General features: G+C 45.7%; 1 protein-coding gene across 1 annotated transcript in view; it reads right to left on the bottom strand.

The window, feature by feature from the left end:
• Nucleotides 1–21,679, bottom strand: part of LOC134224384 (small integral membrane protein 8) — a 40,772-nt gene that overhangs the window by 18,386 nt on the left and 707 nt on the right.

Below are 21,679 nucleotides of genomic sequence, written 5' to 3'. Positions count from 1 at the left end.
GGCCTCTCGTTAAGTAAGTACAGTGATCGTTCGCTAATTGGGGCACGACCTCACCCCAACTAGCGAATGCCGTTCGCTAATTGGGGCGTTTTGACAAGCGTCAATGTTGTTTACTTTTTGCTTTGAACAAAGGAAAATTTTACGCGCCAGAAAATATCGATCCCGCCAAACACGGAAACAAAACGTCAACGCGTTTATGACATCACATTTTGACGTTTGGCTGCTTTTTAATTGGGTTTCGCCCCAATTAGCGAACCCCCAACTAAAAAGCGCCCCAACTAGAAAAAAACCAATTAGCGAACGTTCACTGTACTACATCAACACTTCCTTCCTCTCCCTAGTTACGGTGAAGATGGACGTGGCCATGAGTAGTAATCCTCATGCTTTTGTTATTTTTGTTTAAGACTGGGATCAATGACCGGGGGCAGCAGGGACTATATCCAAGGGCTTGACGATCCCTCCCCAGGTCATCTGCGAGTTGTGGCGCCTGCCTAGGATGTGGTGGGGTTTGACAGTGGGCCCTGTTAAACCTCTATAAAAAGCTGCATGTATCCGCCAAAGCGACCGTGTGCCGCTCAAAGCGCACAAGCCCAAGTCCTGGTGTTAGGTGGGACGCTAAACAGCCCTGACAAGACGGCCCTCCGACGAGACAAGAGGTTTGCGCAGGCCCAATAAGCCGCCTTTAAAACAACTATTACGAACGACATAGAAGATAATACGACTCGATACAATCGGCAACGACCTAGGCGACGAATAAAGGATCACGATTGGAAGCTTGGAACATGGAACTGCAAGTCGCTAGGCTTCGCAGGTTGCGATAGGATAATCTACGATGAATTACATCCCCGCAACTTCGATGTCGTAGCGCTGCAGGAAATCTGCTGGACAGGACAGAAAGTGTGGAAAAGCAGGCATCGAGCGGCTACCTTCTACCAAAGCTGTGGCACCACCAACGAGCTGGGAACCGGCTTCATAGTGCTGGGAAAGATGCGCCAACGCGTGATTGGGTGGCAGCCAATCAACGCAAGGATGTGCAAGCTGAGGATAAAAGGTCGTTTCTTCAACTATAGCATCATCAACGTGCACTGCCCACACGAAGGGAGATTCGACGACGAGAAAGAAGCGTTCTATGCGCAGCTGGAGCAGACATACGATGGATGCCCACTGCGGGACGTCAAAATCGTCATCGGTGACATGAACGCTCAGGTAGGAAGGGAGGAAATGTATAGACCGGTCATCGGACCGGATAGTCTGCACACCGTATCGAACGACAACGGCCAACGATGCATAAACTTTGCAGCCTCCCGCGGAATGGTAGTCCGAAGCACTTTCTTCCCCCGTAAGAATATCCATAAGGTCACATGGAAATCACCTAATCAAGTAACGGAAAACCAAATCGACCACGTTCTAATCGACGGTAAATTCTTCTCCGACATCACGAACGTACGCACTTACCGCAGTGCGAATATTGAATCCGACCACTACCTCGTCGCAGTATGTCTGCGCTCAAAACTCTCGACGGTGATCAACACGCGTCGGAGTCGTCCGCCACGGCTTAACATTGGGCGGCTACAAGACGGTAGACTAGCCCAAGACTACGCGCAGCAGCTGGAAGTGGCACTCCCAACGGAAGAGCAGCTAGGCGCAGCATCTCTTGAAGATGGCTGGAGAGATATTCGATCCGCCATTGGAAGCACCGCAACCGCTGCACTAGGCACGGTGGCTCCGGATCAGAGAAACGACTGGTATGACGGCGAATGTGAGCAGTTAGTTGAGGAGAAGAATGCAGCATGGGCGAGATTGCTGCAACACCGCACGAGGGCGAACGAGGCACGATACAAACGGGCGCGGATAAACTGATACGGTTGATCAAGGCGACGATGGATCGGGTGATGTGCGTAGTTCGAGTTTCAGGGGCATTCTCGAGTCCCTTCGAAACCCGTAGAGGGTTACGGCAAGGTGATGGTCTTTCGTGTCTGCTATTCAATATCGCTTTGGAAGGAGTAATACGAAGGGCAGGGATTGACACGAGTGGTACGATTTTCACGAAGTCCGTCCAGTTATTTGGTTTCGCCGACGACATTGATATCATGGCACGTAACTTTGAGAGAATGGAGGAAGCCTACATCAGACTAAAAAGCGAAGCTAAACGGATTGGACTAGTCATCAACACGTCGAAGACGAAGTACATGATAGGAAGAGGCTCAAGAGAGGTCAATGTGAGCCACCCACCACGAGTTTCTATCGGTGGTGACGAAATCGAGGTGGTTGAAGAATTCGTGTACTTGGGCTCACTGGTGACCGCCGATAACGATACCAGCAGAGAAATTCGGAGACGCATAGTGGCTGGAAACCGTACGTACTTTGGACTCCGCAAGACGCTTCGATCGAATAGAGTTCGCCGCCGTACCAAACTGACTATCTACAAAACGCTTATAAGACCGGTAGTTCTCTACGGACACGAGACCTGGACGATGCTTGTGGAGGACCAACGCGCACTGGGAGTTTTCGAAAGGAAAGTGTTGCGTACCATCTGTTCATGCGTGAATTGAACATCGTATTAGAGAGGATGAACTGTAGAAAATTGGTAGCAGCCAACTAGCTTCCTTATGACATAACTGAGCAATGAGATATGCGTATGTGTACTTGCGCGCTAAAATATTGTATAGCTTTATTATCCAATTGTTACAAATTATTGAAGTTATTGTTTATACGGAAATCTTTGTCATTAGTCCATCTATAAAATCTCCACAGACGCTAGAATAATTGATAGTCCTTGCGACTCGTTGTCCAAGCGACATACAGTTTGTGATATAATCCGCGCGCAGTTAAAATCCGCAGTTTGTAATCGTCAGTTTGATTAAACTATACCAAGTTAAGTGGCAAGGCAATCGTGTATAATAAATTATAGTCCTCCAAGTCAGAATATCGTTCATCCGTCTTCAATAAACTGTGTATTTGTTAAAGACAAAGTGATTGAATTCATTGCCTAAGCCCACCGAAACCCGACAGTGATCAAAACCAACAATCGCTCTTATGTGCGTCAACACCATCTATGGTGGGTTGCAGATGGCGGACGGTACGTGGAGGAGGCGAATGAACCACGAGTTGCATCAGCTGCTGGGAGAACCATCCATCGTTCACACCGCGAAAATCGGAAGACTGCGGTGGGCCGGGCACGTAGCCAGAATGTCGGACAGTAATCCGGTGAAAATGGTTCTCGATAACGATCCGACGAAGAAGGCGAGATGGCGAGAAGGCGAGGTGCACAGCGGGCAAGGTGGATCGATCAGGTGGAGGACGACTTGCGGACCCTCCGCAGACTGCGTGGTTGGCGAAGTGCAGCCATAAACCGAGCTGAATGGAGAAGTCTTTTATGTGCAGCACAGGCCACTCCGGCCTTAGTCTGATGATAAATAAATAAATCAAGGACCACTACCCTTCTTGATTTCTGATAGCATTCTAGATAAGGATCTCAAAAGTAAAACATGAGCAGGCATTGAAAAAAATCAGATCATGAGTAAAAATCGGCTAAATTCATGCCAACTTGATGCTCTACTACGGCCTAATCGCTGATGCTTTCTAGATCGTTGAAATTTGGCGTTCGTTGATTCAATGTTTAAAGATCTTCATCGCTCACCAATGAAAGACAACTGAGTGAGGCAAATCACTTGGTAACCTAACAATGAGTGTTGTTACCACACGCTGTTAGAAAAATCTTTTCAAACATTAGGAAAATTAATTCCGCTATAAGAATGGAACTCTGATACACTGCATGGGAGGCCTTAATACTTTATCTCCTCCATTCCAGCTACTTGAAAGCAGAGTGAATAAAGCAGAACACCTGATGTGTTTTGGTTTTATTCTAGTAGAGCGAGCGTAACACAAATGCTCCAATCGTAGCTTCCCTGGATACCATAACAAATTAGACTTGGCGAACTCTGTTGCTCGTTGTTTACGCAGCAACGATTGCTCATAATCAGTACTGGAATTTCTCATTTTCAATGAGAGATGTCACGCGATGTTTACATATCGGCCCCTTTCAATATCTATAGAAACGCGAAGGATGAATGGCATGCTACAAAAATCTCAAAAAATATTTGTCCCGTGACAGGGCATGAAAGTGTGCAATATCTGCTTTATTTTTGTGCTTATTACCACTTTCAACCCGGTGAATTAATGGAATATGATTAATTTATCGACTAGTCACTATTCTTTGCATATATCTATTGAAATAATTTAGAAATTTTAATTTTAAAATAAAGCACAACATCCTTTCATGACTGCCTTTCATGCGAAATTGATCAAAGAACCCACGATTCTTTCATTTGGTAGCCTGAAATAGAAAAAGGCGCTTTGCTCTCTGTCTTATGACGATCACGACTTATTCCAGTACTGCTCATAATCATTGTTTGGTATCCATCTGAGCAAGGCTGTTCACTCACTGGCATAGGATGCTATGATTCAATTAGATCAATGCTCGTCCACTTCACTCACGTTTTCAATGCCTGAACATGAGTATCACTAGTGTCCAATCTACGAATTAAACCGTAACAATGCTAATGCTAATGCTTTACTGTTGTATGGCATCTTAAATTCCCTCAAAGTGTTGACTAGTTGACTTCCATCGTCCGCTGAACTGACGTAGTCATCTCCTCCGCTGCTTTGAGCCAAGCACTCATTAGGAAATTCTAATTTCCGAGTTATATTCCGACCAATGGCATTTTTAAGTGATTTTTACGATTTTTATTAATGTGAGAAGCTTTTTGCCTTTCTCGTACAACTAAGTTGTACCGAAAGGCTATCATATGATGAAATATTTCACTCCAAAAACGAACTTTTTATATAAGCCTCTGAGACCCATAGTATTATATACCAATCGCACATTGCGTTTCAAAGTTATGAAGAAAATGGTACATCGGACCATATAAACCCCATATGAGGTTGGTGTCTTAACTAAATGCGAGAAAGGCATCACCAACGCTAGGTGGATTAATCTGTTTTTTTTTTTGGTAAAATCATTGTAGAGTAGACTGGGGCAAGAGTATGCACTTAGTATTCAATCGAACATGGGGCCCTTATGAAGCAACCCGGGCAGAAATCATGAACAGAATAACAAAACATGATATGGACTTGATTGATATAAGAGATAAAAGAACAGGCAACAATATCAAAAAATTGCACCGAAATATCATTTCAATATCAAGATATGCTATGGATAAGAACAAACTAATGGCACTTGATATTGATCACTTATTACAAATAACATATCTTGATATCCTTATGATATTTTAGTGCAAAATATTGATATTGTCGTCTGTCTGCGATCAATCAAGCGGTTCATTGAGCAACGGAGGAATGATATAGAGATCGCACTGAGGAGACTGATGGTGTCGAATAATATTGCTTACCTAGAGCAGTGATAGGTGGTAGTGTACCGGTTCGCTCTTTCGTAGGCTCTCCCATCATCATATCTACACTGCCGTGCGGACGGTCGTCGTTCGGTGCGTCGGTGATTATTGAAAGGCAACAGCAGCAGCAGCAGCGTTAGTTGTAAACAGTCCGCCGTCGTGCACATTTCGAGGGGCGAACCCTTGATCGATTTATTGTTGCGTGTTAAGTTTAGTGTTTAGTAATAAATAATTAGAGTCAAATAAAGTAGTGTCGTTAATTAGTATATTAAATCGATGTTTGATGTAAAGTAAATATGAAGTGTAATAAACTGTAAATTGTGAAGACTTGATGTTTTGTGTGACAGATTGTCATTTTGTATGACGAAATCTGCCCTGGGAAAGGTGTCATTTTGGACTGGGTTCGCTGGCCAACATAGTGGAGGTGAAAACATAGTTCTCGGTCGGGATGGAACCCGACATAAGCTGAAGCGTACGTTGCAATTTTTGTGTGTATGGCTACGAAAGCCGTCCATATGGAGTTGGTGTCAGATCTATCGACGGAGCGGTTCTTGCAAGCTTTGCGAAGATTCTTTGCGCGCCGTGGGCGCTGTAGTGACGTCTATTCAGACAACGGTACCAATTTCGTAGGCGCAAGAAACCAGATCCGAGAACTTTTCGTGTTACTGAAGGAGGAAAAACACCGAGCCGCTGTAACGAGGGAATGTGCAGATGAAGGAATTTACTGGCACTTCAACCCTCCAAGTGCGCCGCATTTTGGTGGATTATGGGAAGCCGCGGTTCGTTCAGCCAAATTCCATATATTGAGGGTACTCGGTGGAAATCCAGTATCGCATGAGGACTTCACCACATTGTTGGCACAAGTAGAAGGATGCCTTAACTCCAGACCATTGACGGCGCTATCCGATGATCCGTTGGACTTGGAGTCTCTAACGCCGGCGCATTTCTTAGTCGGAGCATCACTTCATGCTTTGCCCGATCCAGATCTTGGAGACGTCCAGCTAAACCGATTGTCACGGTTCCAGCTCATACAGCGACAATTACAGGACTTCTGGAAACGATGGCGCCGGGAATATTTGTCACAACTTCAAGCTAGAGGGAAGCACTGGCAGCCGGCAATAGATGTGAAGGTAGGAAGGCTGGTTGTCATCGTCGAACCTAACATACCACCTATGCAGTGGAAGATGGGCCGGATTCAGGAACTACACCCTGGCGCGGATGGAATAACTCGAGTAGTAACGCTAAGAACGTCAACCGGGTTCATGAAAAGGCCGGTAGCCAAATTGTGCGTGCTGCCATTGCAGAATCAGGAAGATTAGGGTCAAGTCAAGTCAATCGATTCAGTCCGGTGCATCGTGAAGGGTTTTTTTTTCTCTATTTTTTCAGAAGTTTCTGGAACTTCAGGGTGGGTGAGGATGTCTGCGATCAATCAAGCGGTTCATTGAGCAACGGAGGAATGATATAGAGATCGCACTGAGGAGACTGATGGTGTCGAATAATATTGCTTACCTAGAGCAGTGATAGGTGGTAGTGTACCGGTTCGCTCTTTCGTAGGCTCTCCCATCATCATATCTACACTGCCGTGCGGACGGTCGTCGTTCGGTGCGTCGGTGATTATTGAAAGGCAACAGCAGCAGCAGCAGCGTTAGTTGTAAACAGTCCGCCGTCGTGCACATTTCGAGGGGCGAACCCTTGATCGATTTATTGTTGCGTGTTAAGTTTAGTGTTTAGTAATAAATGTAATTAGTGTCAAATAAAGTAGTGTCGTAAATTAGTATAATAAATCGATGTTTGATGTAAAGTAAATATGAAGTGTAATAAACTGTAAATTGTGTTTCAATGTGAAGACTTGTTGTTTTGTGTGACTGATGGTCATTTTGGATGACGAAATCTGCCCTGGGAAAGGTGTCGTTTTGGACTGGGTTCGCTGGCCAACATAGTGGAGGTGAAAACATAGTTCTCGGTCGGGAAGGAACCCGACATCGTCTGATCTTTTATCTCTTATATCAATCATGTCCATATCTCATTTTGCTATCTTATCAACATTTGATATTATTGAGCTATTTGCGTCTACTCGCTTAAGCGTCTGCATATCAAATTCATGTCGATGATTGGTATACTTTTTCTTTATCTTACCCAGTGGAAAAATATTGAAATTATTAACATTTGTTTTAGTAGAACCCTTATTGCAAGACGTATGAAAAATGCACTCTTACCCCAAGGGGGGGTAAGAGTGCGCATTGGGTGGGGAAAGAGTACGCAGTTTTCCAATCATGTGTTAAAGTATATATTTACAAGATAGGAATTAATAACATCTATAACATCTAATTGATGTTTATTGAAAGTGAATTATGAAATATTTAATGATTACGTTACTCTGGAAGGGGGAGAGGGTCGTAGAAATGTTGATTGTAAATCAATAGTTTCACTATTTTTACTCAAACTTGATTATATTTGCAGTCTAATGAAACCATAAAGTTGTGCCAAATACTTCTTTTTGTTGTTGAAATAATTCGATGAACGTTAGAAGGTGCAAAATTTTTTGGAGCTCTACAGCTACCATGGGAAGTCTACCATCCACCTTTTTTTTTTTTTTTGTCTTTATTATCGAGACTTTCAGCCCGAGGCTGGCTCGTCTCGTTGAGAAAAGGAGTAATTACATTTTAGTTTATTATTCTAGTGCTGGAATCAGACCAGATGGGTTCCGTCGTAAATTTATTATTCTAGAGGGGGTGGCCCATTTAGATGCCGAAAAAGAAAAAGTAGAAATATATGTTTGGTGCATGTTCCGTTGTTCGTTGTCCGTTGGGTTTGGCAGAGGGTCAATCTGGGTTCCGTGGAAGGTGTTGTATTCCGTTTATCTAAAGGGGTTCCGTGTTCATTGCTGGGTCTTCGTTGTGTTTTGGGTGATGGGGGGTTTGTTGGTTGAATTGCGTCAAAGATGTTGCAGTCTTTCAAAAAGTTGATCAGCAGTCTTTCGCTGACAGTGTCGTTCTTTAGGGCTGTGTACGCGTTGTCGATGTTGTTCGCTCTTCTCGCCTCCTCGTATATAGGGCAAGAGTTGAGGATGTGGCTGATGGTTAGCCTGCAGCGGCATGTTGTGCATCGGCGATGGTATTCCTCGCTCCCAAGTTATGGGTAAGGTTTGTGTGTCCCGTACGTAGGGGGGACAACACTACTTGCTCTCGCCGGTTGGGGAGGTCTTCACCAGGAAGCGTTGAATTTTTAATCATGCGGCAGACGTTCCACTGCCTCCTCCAGTCGTTTGCCCATGCCGAGTTGGTTTGGTGTTTGATCCATGTCTTGGCGTCGTCAGCTGGGACGCTACGACGGAGGAAGGGGCTCATTCTGCCGATGTGCGCTAGGGTGTCAGCGCTCTCGTTCCCCCGGATGCCGGAGTGGCCGGGGACCCACATCAGGGTGATGCCGTCGTGCAGTATCTGTTGGGTTGCCTGGATGAAGGGGTGACGATTGGTTGCAAATGCCAGGGCCGCGAGCACGCTTGCCGAGTCGGTGACGATGAGTATCGGACCGCTACTCGACAGGGACGCTGCCTGGAAGACAGCCGCAGCTTCCGCCGAAAATACGGAGCACATGACCGGTAGTCGATGAGAGCTGGACGGGTAGTCACTTGATTCGATGCCTATGCCTACTTTGCCCATGGCTTTAGAGCCGTCGGTGTACCTTACCTGGGATGACTGGTAGCGGTCTTCAATTCGCTGGCTGAAGAGGCATTGTGCCTGCTGCCTGTTGGGTGCTCTTCGTAACTGAGCCTTCAGCGTCATATCAAGTTTCGGGGGACCGGAAGCCCAGCTTCTGCGGCCGAGACGGTGGAGACCGGCGATTTTAGGCAGCTGTTGTTGGGTTTTATTGCGGAAGTCGGCGTTGGCCCTGTCGAGGAGGTGGCGGGAGTCACGGGTGGCTTTGGTTTTTTCCAGGTACCCAACAGTTTTGGAACTGAGGGTTGCGGTGACCTTGTAGCGAAAGGGTATTACGCCAGCCTCGGCACAGGCGATGTCCGCAGGTGTTGACGGGAGGTGTCCCGAGACCAGCCGAACTGCCCGATTGTACACGGGGGCTAGGGCTCCCGGTAGGCTTCTGGTAGGTTCAACGACGTAAGCTCCAGTCCGTACAGCAGGCGGCTTGTAATGACCGCATCTGCCACACGGAGGCGCAGAGCTCGGTCGTTTCGGGTTCTCTTTCTGGAGATCAACTTGATCATGTTACCTCTTACCTTGCATGCTTCTTTCGTCCTTTTGCAGTGTTCTGCGAAGGTCAGGTGACGATCCACTGTGATCCCCAGTAGTTTGACGGATGATTTGTTGGGGATGGTAGAACCGGTCAACACGATGGGCTGCCCGGGGAGCCGATGGTTGCTTTGGCATATGTGCGTTCTCACGCACTTGTTGGCTGACATTACGAAGCCGACCGAAAGGCACCATTTACTCACCTTGCTAACGGCGGACTGGATCTTTCTTCGGAGCGACTTGGGGTGCTGGCCGACGGCGATGAGAAGGATGTCGTCTGCGTAGACGTGTATGTGCACGTCCTTTGACAGATTGGCGAAAACTTCCTCCATTGCGACGAGAAACAGCGTTACAGCAATGACCGAGCCCTGGGGGACCCCGGTTTCCTCCTTCATGATTTTGGATGCGTAATTTCCGAGAAGCACTCGGAAAGAACGGTCCAGCAAAAAATTCTTAACGAAATGGAGAATGTTGCCGGAGACGCCCCAGAGTGCCAGCTTTTTCAGGACGCCGGTGGTCCACGCGCGGTTGTAGGCGTGCGATATGTCCAGGGACACCAGCTCGACGTGCTTACCTTGGGATCTGGCGTCTTCAAGTATTTGCCCCAGGGAGGCGAGGTAGGTCCCTGTGCCGCGTCCGGGTCTGAAGGCGTGTTGCCGGTTGTCGAGCTTTCTCGTTGTTTCCAGATAGTGGGTCAGTCGCCGGTTCGCCATACGTTCCATAATTTTGGAGCCGACGTTGGTGAGAGCGATGGGTCGGTAGCTGCTTGCTTCGTTTGCTGGGCCATGATTTTTTGGTATCGGGACAACCAAGCTGGTTCTCCACTCTGCAGGGAAGGTGCCGTTGGTCCACTCTTGGTTGACTGCCTTTAGGACGGCTGTCTTAACCCACGGCGGAAGGTTCCTATACATTTGGTGGCCGGCTGATTTACCACTGCCTTTTTGGAGAGCGAAATCCAGTTCGACCATGGTGAAAGGCCGGTTCATGTCGTGGCCGTTGTCCGGTGGAACTTGGAAGGACGCGATTTCCACTGAGGGAGCTGAGTGTTGCTTGCGGAAGTTTTCAGGGTACTCCAGGAAAGATGATTGACGGAAATGGTCAGCAAGTGAGTCAGCTACGACCTTCGGGTCCCGGTGGGTAACGCCGTCAATGCTCAGGGTGATTCCGTTAGCTCGTCGCTTACCTTGGAACGCGTTGATTCGCCTCCAGAGTTCGGTCGAGGACTGGTCCGGATTGATCCCGTCCAGAAATTCGACCCAGGCTTTGTCTTTGGAGTCGCGTAGGGTTTGGCGGCAGTCGTTCCGAGCTGTTTGGTATTTGGAACGAATGTTGATGAGGCGCTGGTCGTCGGCTGGAAGCCGTGCCTTAGCTTTCTTCAGCGCACGGAGCGCCTTACGCCTGGCCTTTACCGCCTTTTTTTGGGGTATCGCACCACCAATGGACGGCCTTGCGACCCGGGTTGGGACTAGTCCTGGGGATGGTACCTTCTGCCGCTTGGATGATGATTTTGGAGATTTCGGAAACTGACTGGTCGGGACGTAGGGGCAGCTCGCGTTTGATCTGCCCCAGTCCGCCCCTCCATATTTCCATCGTGGCCGGCGGGTGATGTTGGTTGGAGTGCTGTTTAGGGCCACGAGGATGGGCGAGTGATCACTACCTCTTGGGTCCCCATCAGTGGACCAGAGAAGCCGACCTATGACGCCGCTCGAGGCCATAGTGATATCGACGGCGGACTCCGCGGACCCTCGGCGGAAGGTGGGAGTGCCGTCATTTAAGATTGCGAATCCGGCGTCGGCGGCGACGTCAAAGATGACATTGCCTCTGGCGTTGCTGGTGCGACTTCCTCAAGACTGGTGGTGGCCGTTTATGTCCCCGAGGATGATTGCGGGGACGGGGAGGCTTTCGAGCGTATTCACCAGTTTGTTCTTTAGGTTCGGGAACTTGCCGCTGGGGATGTAGATCGACACGATGGTTATCGGGGTTGGCCATTCGATCCTCACAGCGACAATGGGGAAGTCGGCATCGATGAGGATTTCCGTGGCGGGGATTTCCTGGAGTACTCCTACTGCGGCAGATCGGTACACGTTGTTTTCCACTTTGGTGAACAACTTATACCTGCTTCCCAGTGTTCGGTTCATAACAGCGGGTGTGGTTCGATGGATCTCCTGTAACGCTATGGCTACCGGGTTCGAACTCGACACCAGCAGCTCCAGGTCGCACAAGTTGTTGTGGAATCCATTGATGTTCCACTGGAGTGCTAGGATTATTCCTGGGGTTGCAGGTCCGGAACCCACAACCGGCAGAGATGGGGGAGGCGACGGAAAAAAGGTGGTGTTGGACCAGGATTGTGATGGCGGTGTGCTCCCCCCCCAGAGCTCTTCTACTATAACGGCGTTGGGGCCGTATCTTTTCCGATGCAGCTCGTCGTAGAACTCGGAGGTGGTAATGTCGGCTCCCAGTGGGGGAAAGGCTTGCACTTCGTCCGCTGTGGCGGCACTTTCTGGGGCTGCAGGCCCGGAACCCACAACCGGCAGAGATGGGGGAGGCGACGGAAAAAAGGTGGTGATGAACCAGGATTGTGGCGGAGGTGTGCTCCCCCCCCCCCAGAGCTCTTCCGGAGGCAGGTCCCTCGCCGTGGTTGGTTGTGGTGGCGGTACTCACGTGTGAGGGTCCGGGCAGGATAACGGCGTAGGGGCCGTATCTTTTCCGATGCAGCTCGTCGTAGAGTTCGGCGGTGGTAATGTCGGCTCCCATTGGGGGAAATGCTTGCACTTCGTCCGCTGTAGCGGCACTTGGGCTTTGCGCTTGATTTTGCTTGAATCCCACGTTGTCCGTTGGGGCAGAGTGTTGCGACCCAAGTATGTTGTCTGCTGTTCGCTTGCATCCCTCGGTGTCCCTCGCTGAGCTTGGTTGGTCTAGGCTGGCAGGGTCAGCTTCCGAGCGCCGGAGGTTGTCCGCCAGTTCCGGTAGGGGTGTAGCGTCCGCACTGGCGGGGCCCCGGCTACTCGGATGCCCGTCTGCTGTTTGGGTGTTTCGTATGGCTTGGCTGTTGGTCGTGTTGTAGTCGTGTTGGTAGGGTAGTAGTTGGTGTAGTTTGAGTAACTGGTACTCGTCTGGGAGGCTCGGCTTGCACATCATTGTGGGAGGTTTTTATATTAAAGTAGGGATTGAAAAGGGTGGGAGAGGATTGGGGTAGGCGAAAAACTTTTAGGATCCAATAGAGACAAACAAAGCCTATTAAACTACTTACTTGGCTAATCTACTTGTCACACGCTTCGTCCGTGGAGCTCTGGTTGAGGAGTTACCGCTCTCACTGGAGTCTCTCGGAATTCGATCGCGCTTGGGAGTTTGTGTTGGTGCGACTTCCATTTCTTCGCAGTCACTGAAGATATCGTAAATGTTTGGAGTGGTTGTCACGTTCGCCTTGCTTGAGCTTGTTTTGCTGGTTTGCTTGGCCTTTCTGGTGTCCTTGCCGTCGCTGTTTTGGACCATGGTGCGCAGCTTCTCGATGACCTTGTCCTTCACATCGAGGTTAGCTTGCAGCTTATCAATGGTTTGCGTCAGCTCCGACACTTTGCGAATCAGATCTTCAATCGTACCATTTTGTTTGATGACCTCCATGCGGTTGCCAACTGCCGATGTCTGGTTGTTCTTGGCAGCTTGCAGGTCCTTGACCATTTTCCGCAGGTCTGCGATCTCCTGGTCCTTGCTTTGACTGGTTGTGCTGGGGCCTGTGACCTTGGCAAATGATCCCGTTTGGCCGGAAGCGCAACGCAGTTCGATCTCCCTGCGGGCTTGCGGGTACGGTATGCCTTGGTCGACCTTCAAGCGATTTACCTCGACCTCCTTGAGGTAAACTGGGCATTTCCGGCTCGACGTAGGGTGTGAGCTGTTCTTCCAGAATTTGCAAAACTGCTGTTCCTTGCATGGTGGACGGTTGGGTCTTGCGTCGTCGTCAGTAGCCATGGCTGCATCTATCGGGTGGTGCTTAGAGCAGTTGCCACAGATTTGCTCCACGCTGGGGCACCTCTTTGCCGTGTGACCAAAGTCCCAGCACTGATAGCACCGCATCGGATTCGGATAATAATTCCGTGTCGGGCATCGGGTCCATCCGAAATGGACGTGCTGGGGGATCACTGTGCCTGTAATGGTAAGCACAATCGTTGGAGTGTCTCCAACTTACCTTCGGGGTTTCGCCGTTTAATCCTGTGAATCTCCTTGACGCCCTGGTCTTGGAGTTCACGCAGGATGTATTCGTCCGGGAGATCGATCGCGTCGATGCATGAGACGACGCATCGGACGGTGTTCAGGTGCGGGTGCTCGATTACGGATACCGGGGTCTCGTCACTGAGTTTGCTCATTTGTAGTAGCCGATCAAATTGAGCCTTGCTGCGCACTTTGAGGACGTAAGAGGCGCCACGGTTCTCCTTCGATGCGCCGTCGATGGTTCCTCCGAGGAAGGCCTCGACGGAGCGGCGGATCAGGAACGGGTTCGCTGGCAGTGGCTTGTTTACTCCTTGCAACCGAAGGTTTTGTAGTGGGCCGGATGTGTCCATCGGGTCCAACCAAGACGGTAGCCTACGACCGGTAAACTGGCCGTCTTGGCGATTGTTTACTGTGCCATTATTGGGGCCCCCTGGGTCCCCTAGGCCGAAGGAGAGGCTCGTGGCCATCTCCGAGGTCCCGCGCGCGCACCGCCAACCGGCACGGGCGGGATTCGTTTTGTAAAAAAAATCGAGAAAAACACTCGCGGTTTGTTCGAAGTAAGTCTAGAAGTAAGTCTCACTACCGTGTGTGTTCGCCGGCCTCACTCCTATCATTGAAGTCACCACGCCTCCAGCAGAAATGTTCGTCACACTACCACCGCGCAAGTTACTATGACGACCAGGCTTACTAGATGGTTCGTAACACTCCCTTCGCGCAAGTCACTAGTGAGCCGCACTAGCGACTATGCGTCTCCACCGCGCACCGATGGGGTGGTTTTCACCCTTAACACTTACATTCGAAGCAACGACTATGCGTCTCCACCACCGTGCGTCTCCACCTGATCACACGAGGAAGACCACTGTGCGCCTCCACTGCTTCTTTCCCGGCCGAGCGGCTGCAAACAGCGTACCTGGGCAAAAAAAAAGCATCACAACAAAACGAGTTCACACGAGGTCGCGTGTGTGCCTTCCCCCCGGGAGTGCACTTTAAAAGCAATTAAAGTGTATCGAAAATCAAAACTTTTCGGTACGTTTGCACTTGTGGGTGAAAAGGCTAAAACACCCGAACTTCACCCCTTTTTTTACCACCTTATAGTCACACTAGCTGGACGGGACGCACTGTCCAGCCCTTCTTGACGATCCCCTTCGCGCACTCGAAAGTTTTCCGGGACCTCCCCACCGCACGGGGAGGGTACAGCCACGGTTCAATTTCGCCTCTCTGCGAGGGAAAGAACCGGCCTGGATGGCCGATGAGAAACGAAACACCACCGTATCTCCGGAATCTGTGGTCGGATCGGCTCACGATTTGGTATGGGCCTAAACCGCACTGACCAAAACCAGTCCACCAAATATCAAGGCAATAACTCGATTTTTTTCAACGAAATAAACAGTTCTAAAAGCACTCGTAGGTAACAAAACGACCGTCACGCTTGCTTGTTGGAGCTAAACTGACCATCTACCTGATAAAAAAAAGCAAAATAGACTTATTAAGCTTATTAAGTTTAAAATGAATAGCTCCATTGAAAACTTCTGTTCTATGTTTTGAAAACATGTCACGAAACGTTTTCCATACACATTTTTCAGGTGCTTCCTTATGGCATTAACACATTTTGAAATATTGCACCTCGAAGTACTTCGATTCAACTTTGTCAGATCATTAAATTTTATTGAAGTCTGCTAGTTAAGAGTTAAGAGGGGCCCTCCTTAGCCGTGCGGTAAGATGCGCGGCTACAAAGCAAGACCATGCTGAGGGTGGCTGGGTTCGATTCCCGGTGCCGGTCTAGACAATTTTCGGATTGGAAATTGTCTCGACTTCCCTGGGCATAAAAGTATCATCGTGTTAGCCTCATGATATACGAATGCAAAAATGGTAACCTGGCTTAGAAACCTCGCAGTTAATAACTGTGGAAGTGCTGAATGAACACTAAACTGCGAGGTGGCTCTGTCCCAGTGTGGGGATGTAATGCCAATGAGAAGAAGAAGTAGTTAAGAGTCTAGGTATACCTACTCCGGAAACAGATTAGATGTTTGGAAATTCGTCCTGAAGTATAGAATTTTTTTTTATTATTAATTGTAAAATAAAAAATAAAGATTTTTTTCGTTTGATGTAATCACGACTGTGCCAAAGCCGCAACATACCAATTGGCCGCGATATTAAGCGACAGAGAACCATAGGTCTCTGGGGCAATCACCATCGGTTTTAAAGACGTCACTTTTACCGACTGTGTTGACCAGAGATGAACGCGAGAGCCAAGTGTCTCCATGTCCGATAAACCTCAACGATAATAAAAATCACTAATTGGCCTGGTACTTATTAAGGTAGCCTCACACCTCGGGAATTTGGTTCGCGGAATTTTTCCCCATGCATTTTTACATATGCGATGCTTTCGGGATTTGGGCATGGAAAATCAAAATCAAAATTTTGGCCCCATTTAAAATGCACGGGGACCAAAATCCGGCGGAAAATTTTCCCGAGGTGTAAGGTAGCCTTTATGGGGCAGACGTCCGTGATCCATGATCATTGGTCTGATAAGGATTCAATATTCATTGTTGCTTTTCCTTTTTAAACATTAAAATACCATGAAAATGAAAAAAATGTTATGTTTAAACTCTGGTAAACTTTTTCATATATGTTTTTTCTGCTATATGCAAGTAAATAAACAAACAAAATTGTTACTAAGAAACTACTTCATCGTCCATAAGGCGCCAATAACAGATCAGCGTCGAAAGCAGTTACTGTCAGTGTTGAGATGAGTTGGTAGGTTCAGTGAAACTAGCAACACTGTCATGCTGAGGGAATCAGATTGGATTGTAGTTGCGGTGGATACGATGGTTTGCAAATTGAATTGAAACTAGATTGTATAATTATTATAATTATTAATAAGAAATAAATTTCAGATTTGAAGCTGTGGGTAATGGACACTGCTGTCAGAAGAGTTTCAATCAAGCCAAGAGAAACTGCCGCAACATTCTTCAAAGAATCTATCTACACACACCAAAGGATTCGCCATGGATGACTTGAAAACAAAGCTCGCACTATTAGAGGAGCAACACAAGTCATGGCAAATAAAACAGCACGAGAAAGAAATGCGAATCAAGAGGGAATACGAACAAAAACTGGCGAAGCTAAATGAGGATTACGATGCAGTTGCAAGGAAAATTGAACCAGCATTCCGTGCAAAAGGGAATGGAGAGATTTGGTGCTCGAGATACCTGTGGAAAATCGGTAAATGGTGTAAAGCGAATTTTCCCCGGCGAGAAAATCGAACCAAATAATGATTCCGATAGTCCATTTTGCTTGAATACAACAATTCCTTTTCGCGATGCCGCATTTGTATCGTCAGTGCCTGTTCTGAAGCCTTTATGCGCCGTATTTGACGATATGTATGAATTAGAAATGGACTCGCATCAAAACGTGTCGAAAACAACAGCCACTAGTGATCAATCCCGCGCTGGGAAAATAGAGCAAAGTAAAGAGTTTCAACAGTCGAGTGGTGATTGTGATACACTTGCAAAACAATTGTGATGGCTCGGTAGTCCATAGAAAGGCTACTGAATATATTAATTTCGATGCAGTGGCAGAAGACGGGCACAAAAGAAATTTATTTTCAGAAATTAGAAAAGGTAAAAAGCAGCTTTAGAAAAACTATTTCCTTCAAAAGGCCCTTCTTCAAGTATTTTTATAAAATTTAAATCGGCATGGCCTACTATGGATCAATCCTTTGATGAAAATATGATAGACGAAAACATTATTGAGATTTGAGATCCTTGGTGATGAAACACAACATTTGATTGAATTTTTGAAAAACCAACTCAATATTCAACAGCAACGACAAGACTATAAAGAGTTGCTAAATTTATCTTTAGCATTTCTTGGTGTGAAAAGAAATAAATTTTCGCCACCAGGAGCACATAGCAATGCCAGATGGATGGCGAAAGCAATATATCTAGGAACTTTTTTCAAATAGGCGTAACTGTATTTGACCTTGAAATTTGAAACGACTCCTACTCTCTCTATTCAGCATATTTCGTTAAACTGACGTTACTACCTGATAGATCGCAATCTATTTTTCCTGTTGGGTGCATTAGTTGCCCAAAATAATTTGAGTTAAACGCACAATCGCAATTCCAAAAATGAAGATCAGAATCAATTACGCCCATTTGAAAAAAGTTTCTAGATATTGTCTTAAAATATGGCTGTTTAGAGGCCAATTTGACATGATCGATGATGAAAGGCGAAAAATTCCAGTAATGTGTGCTTTTATTTTACGAGTTTACATTTGGTCTTGGTTTAAAACTCCTTTACCCTCATCAGCAGCACGAAATGATCTTCTTCATTGGCATTGCATCCCCCACTGGGACATTGACGAAATGATCTAAACCTGGCAAAAAATTGATAACTTTACGAGATGCTTTCCCTGATCAATCAAGAAATGTGTATATGGCTGCGGCTTCAAGATTTGCAAATCATCTATGGTACTTGAGTGAAGAACTAGTCGCTCTGGCTTTTTTCGACCCAGAAATATCTACTGATGAGAGAAAAGAAATGGCACACAATTTAAAATCTTGTAAGGGTGATGAAGTAAGAAAAATAAAATTGAAAGTATCTACGATCGATAAGTTGACTTCTTGTACGCTTTCGGATTTTGTTTCTCAAAATACGATGATTTTTTTTGAAATTTCTGGAATATCTGCAAATTTTCTCAAAGAAGATCCTAGTATATGGGATGAATTGAACGAATTTGTTGAAAGTAGAAATAAAATTAATTATTTTTTGGTAGCGAATGACTGTGCTGAAAGAGGAGTTAAACTAGTTCAAGATTTTTGTGAAAAACTGACAAAAAATGAAGAACAGCTTCAATATCTTCTCAAAGTTGTTCAACAGCATAGGCAAAATTTTCCAGGTTGCACTTGCTCTGTTATAAAGGAAGGCCTAGCAGTTGAAATAAATAATTGATATAGGTATAAGTGTTGTTTGTTGATAACTTTGTAGTTTTATACAGTTAATAAATTATGCTATAAACATTAAAACTGTTGTTTGAAAAATATATAACTTATATGATATCCCAGGTCTCTCTGTCTTTCTGTCCTTCTGTCCCTCTGTCTATAACGATTATATCATATCGTTCTAAAATTGATGCAACGGGCATCACAATGTCCGAAAACAACTCGTTACATTTTTTTTTGGACTTTATTAGAGTGATTTTTAAGTTTTAAGATTTTTAAGTTCATCACTTAGGACAACTCGTTACAAATATTTGCAACTCGGGAATGAACTCATGATCAGCGCTAGACGGTAAAACAAGAGATAGAGTCACGTTTAACTGAGACCTTAGCCACCTATGTACATGAGAATAGACCATATGATGCTTTCATCCACTATCCTTTTCTCTACATGACTAATAGTTTGACCACCTAAGGTAGTGAGGAGGATCAATCAATGTCTTTTTGAGCCCATCATCGAATGGAAGCTCACGAAATGGTTTGAAATCTTTACTGACTGAATCTAGTTCCGAGACAATGATGATGCTATGCAAGGCCGTCATAAGTCCACAAAGATAGTATCAGGCGTTTTCTTGGAACATGGTTCTTCAAAATATGTAGTTGTTAAAATAGCAGGCTCAAATTTTTGAAGATTGTTTGGTGAACGGTTCTGAACTGTGGCCCATTTTGGCTTTTCGATTCAGTTTCGACTGCTTTCACTAGATAATTTTCAAAACTTTGGACGATTATTGATATTCATCAAATTGTAATACGATATTTTAGTTTCAAAATACGTTTTCATGAAAGGTGTTTATTTGAAATATTGTCAGCAATTCAAATTTAACGAGATGTATCGCAATTCCTATACCATATACACATCAACATAATTGTATTAACACTGACTCGCGATTGAAAATTAAGATTTTGAACAAATTTTTAAAGCTTCTTTTGTTTGATAGGGACATTACTTAAACGCTATTGATGAGAAAACTACTTTGAAACAATACCACTCACACTGAATACTCCGAACAATATTGAAAGAGACTTTTTATAAGAACTGTTTAGATCAGGCCTTAACAGCAGACTGTAACGACGAATAGACTGATCATTTAGGAGTAAGGATTTGTAAGGGTTACCTTGCTGGACAACTAAAATTTGTAACATCAGACAACTTTAACTGGAAGAATACAGATATCAACACGACATACTAACAAACACATTTGTTTAACCGCCTAAATACAAGGGAAGCTCTTTGTGATTTATAATTGGAATCAAAGTTAATACATATAATCAAATATTATAACCAACATCTCTCCACAGCTTTACTATTCATCATAAAAATATCCCCAACCTGCCCATACTCCTAAGGTAGTGATATACTAACAGTATATCCCGCAAAACTTAAAACCCCCATGGGTAAAGATGTTGTGAAGCCTTATCCTTTAGTCCCTGGTGTATCATGGAAGATGTGAATTTCAAATTCACATCGGTGACTTGACCCCCGGCCCCCTTATACATCAATAAAATAAAATAAAATAAAAAAATAAATAAAAATTTTGTCTCCCCTTAAAAACATCAGATCGTTGGCTTCAGTGGTAAGTCACCCCCTCCCTCTCTAGCTACACTACTGTACAGAGCACGGAAAGTATTTACCAATCGAATAAAAATTCGCGAGATTGCGTGATAATCATGCATTTAATTTCGCACGGCACCGAATACGCCTGCATCGCCGCCGCAATGGTCGGTGGTACGTTGCTCTCATTTTTAACACCCCTGGGGGACACGCTCGACACCCTCGACTTTGGATGCTTATAACTTGGCCATTTTCAAAGGGATTTACATCCGGTCTTCACCAGTCGCTTCCTTATATAAAAAAGGTTCTACATTTTGTCCAGCGCAACCTAGAAGCAAAAAACTGAAACGGTTGCGTTTCCCCTTACATTTGGATCACTTTTCCCATACAAACTTTGAGCCATTTGCGCACGCCAACCACTGGACCGAATGAGCTGAAATTTTCAGGGGAGCTTCTGGGACCCCCAAACTGTCATTTAATGGTGCAAGGTTTGAAATTCCAGACTTTTCACTTTTTCTATATAAGCTTGGGCCACTCTACTATACATTGCTGATTGCGGTTAGAGCGGATGACCTACAACATATACAAAATAGTGCATGACAAAGCGTTCTCAGCTGAAAAGGCAAACGCAATACAACGGAACGGCGACGGAAACGGAAAATTTGACAGAAAATATATGTACTAACTGTCAAATTTTCCGTTTCCGTCGTCGTTCCGTTGTATTAAGTTTGGGGCTTAAGTCCTTTCATTTGAAAGGTTCGAAAGCCAACTCAATAAATGGCAAATTTAAGAATCCGAATTCATCGGAAAGAGTCCACGTTTCTAAAACATGGGAATTATTTGGAAGCCTTGGTTAAAAGGTAAGAAAGAGTTGTTCGATGACATGGCAGCTGAACTATAAGAAATTCATTGAGGAGTTGGGACTTATATCCGAAGAATGGCCGAGCTCCACATATTGATTACTTGTTCTTCTGTTATTTTTACCAGTCATATGTAATCTTTACGAATACCGATTCTGATCCCAACTGTGAGGCTATTTTGTCGCCTTTACCAAGTCGAATCAAATACAAAACACTGAGGACGGCCTTACAGTTGAGGTCGAAATATGTATCTGAGAAGATTACATCCTTACAAATTACAACGTGGTGAAATTAAATGGAATATACTTGTCTTATAACAAGTGAATTTAAATCTCGTGATCATTTTTATCGCAAAAAAAAATGAACACGACTTAGACTTAGTAAGCATTTCTCGGTCATC

Source organism: Armigeres subalbatus, chromosome 3, assembly GCF_024139115.2.
Source record: "Armigeres subalbatus isolate Guangzhou_Male chromosome 3, GZ_Asu_2, whole genome shotgun sequence".
Lineage (NCBI taxonomy): Eukaryota > Metazoa > Arthropoda > Insecta > Diptera > Culicidae > Armigeres > Armigeres subalbatus.
Note: the sequence above shows the minus strand (reverse complement) of the source record. Positions and strands in the feature narration are given on the sequence as shown.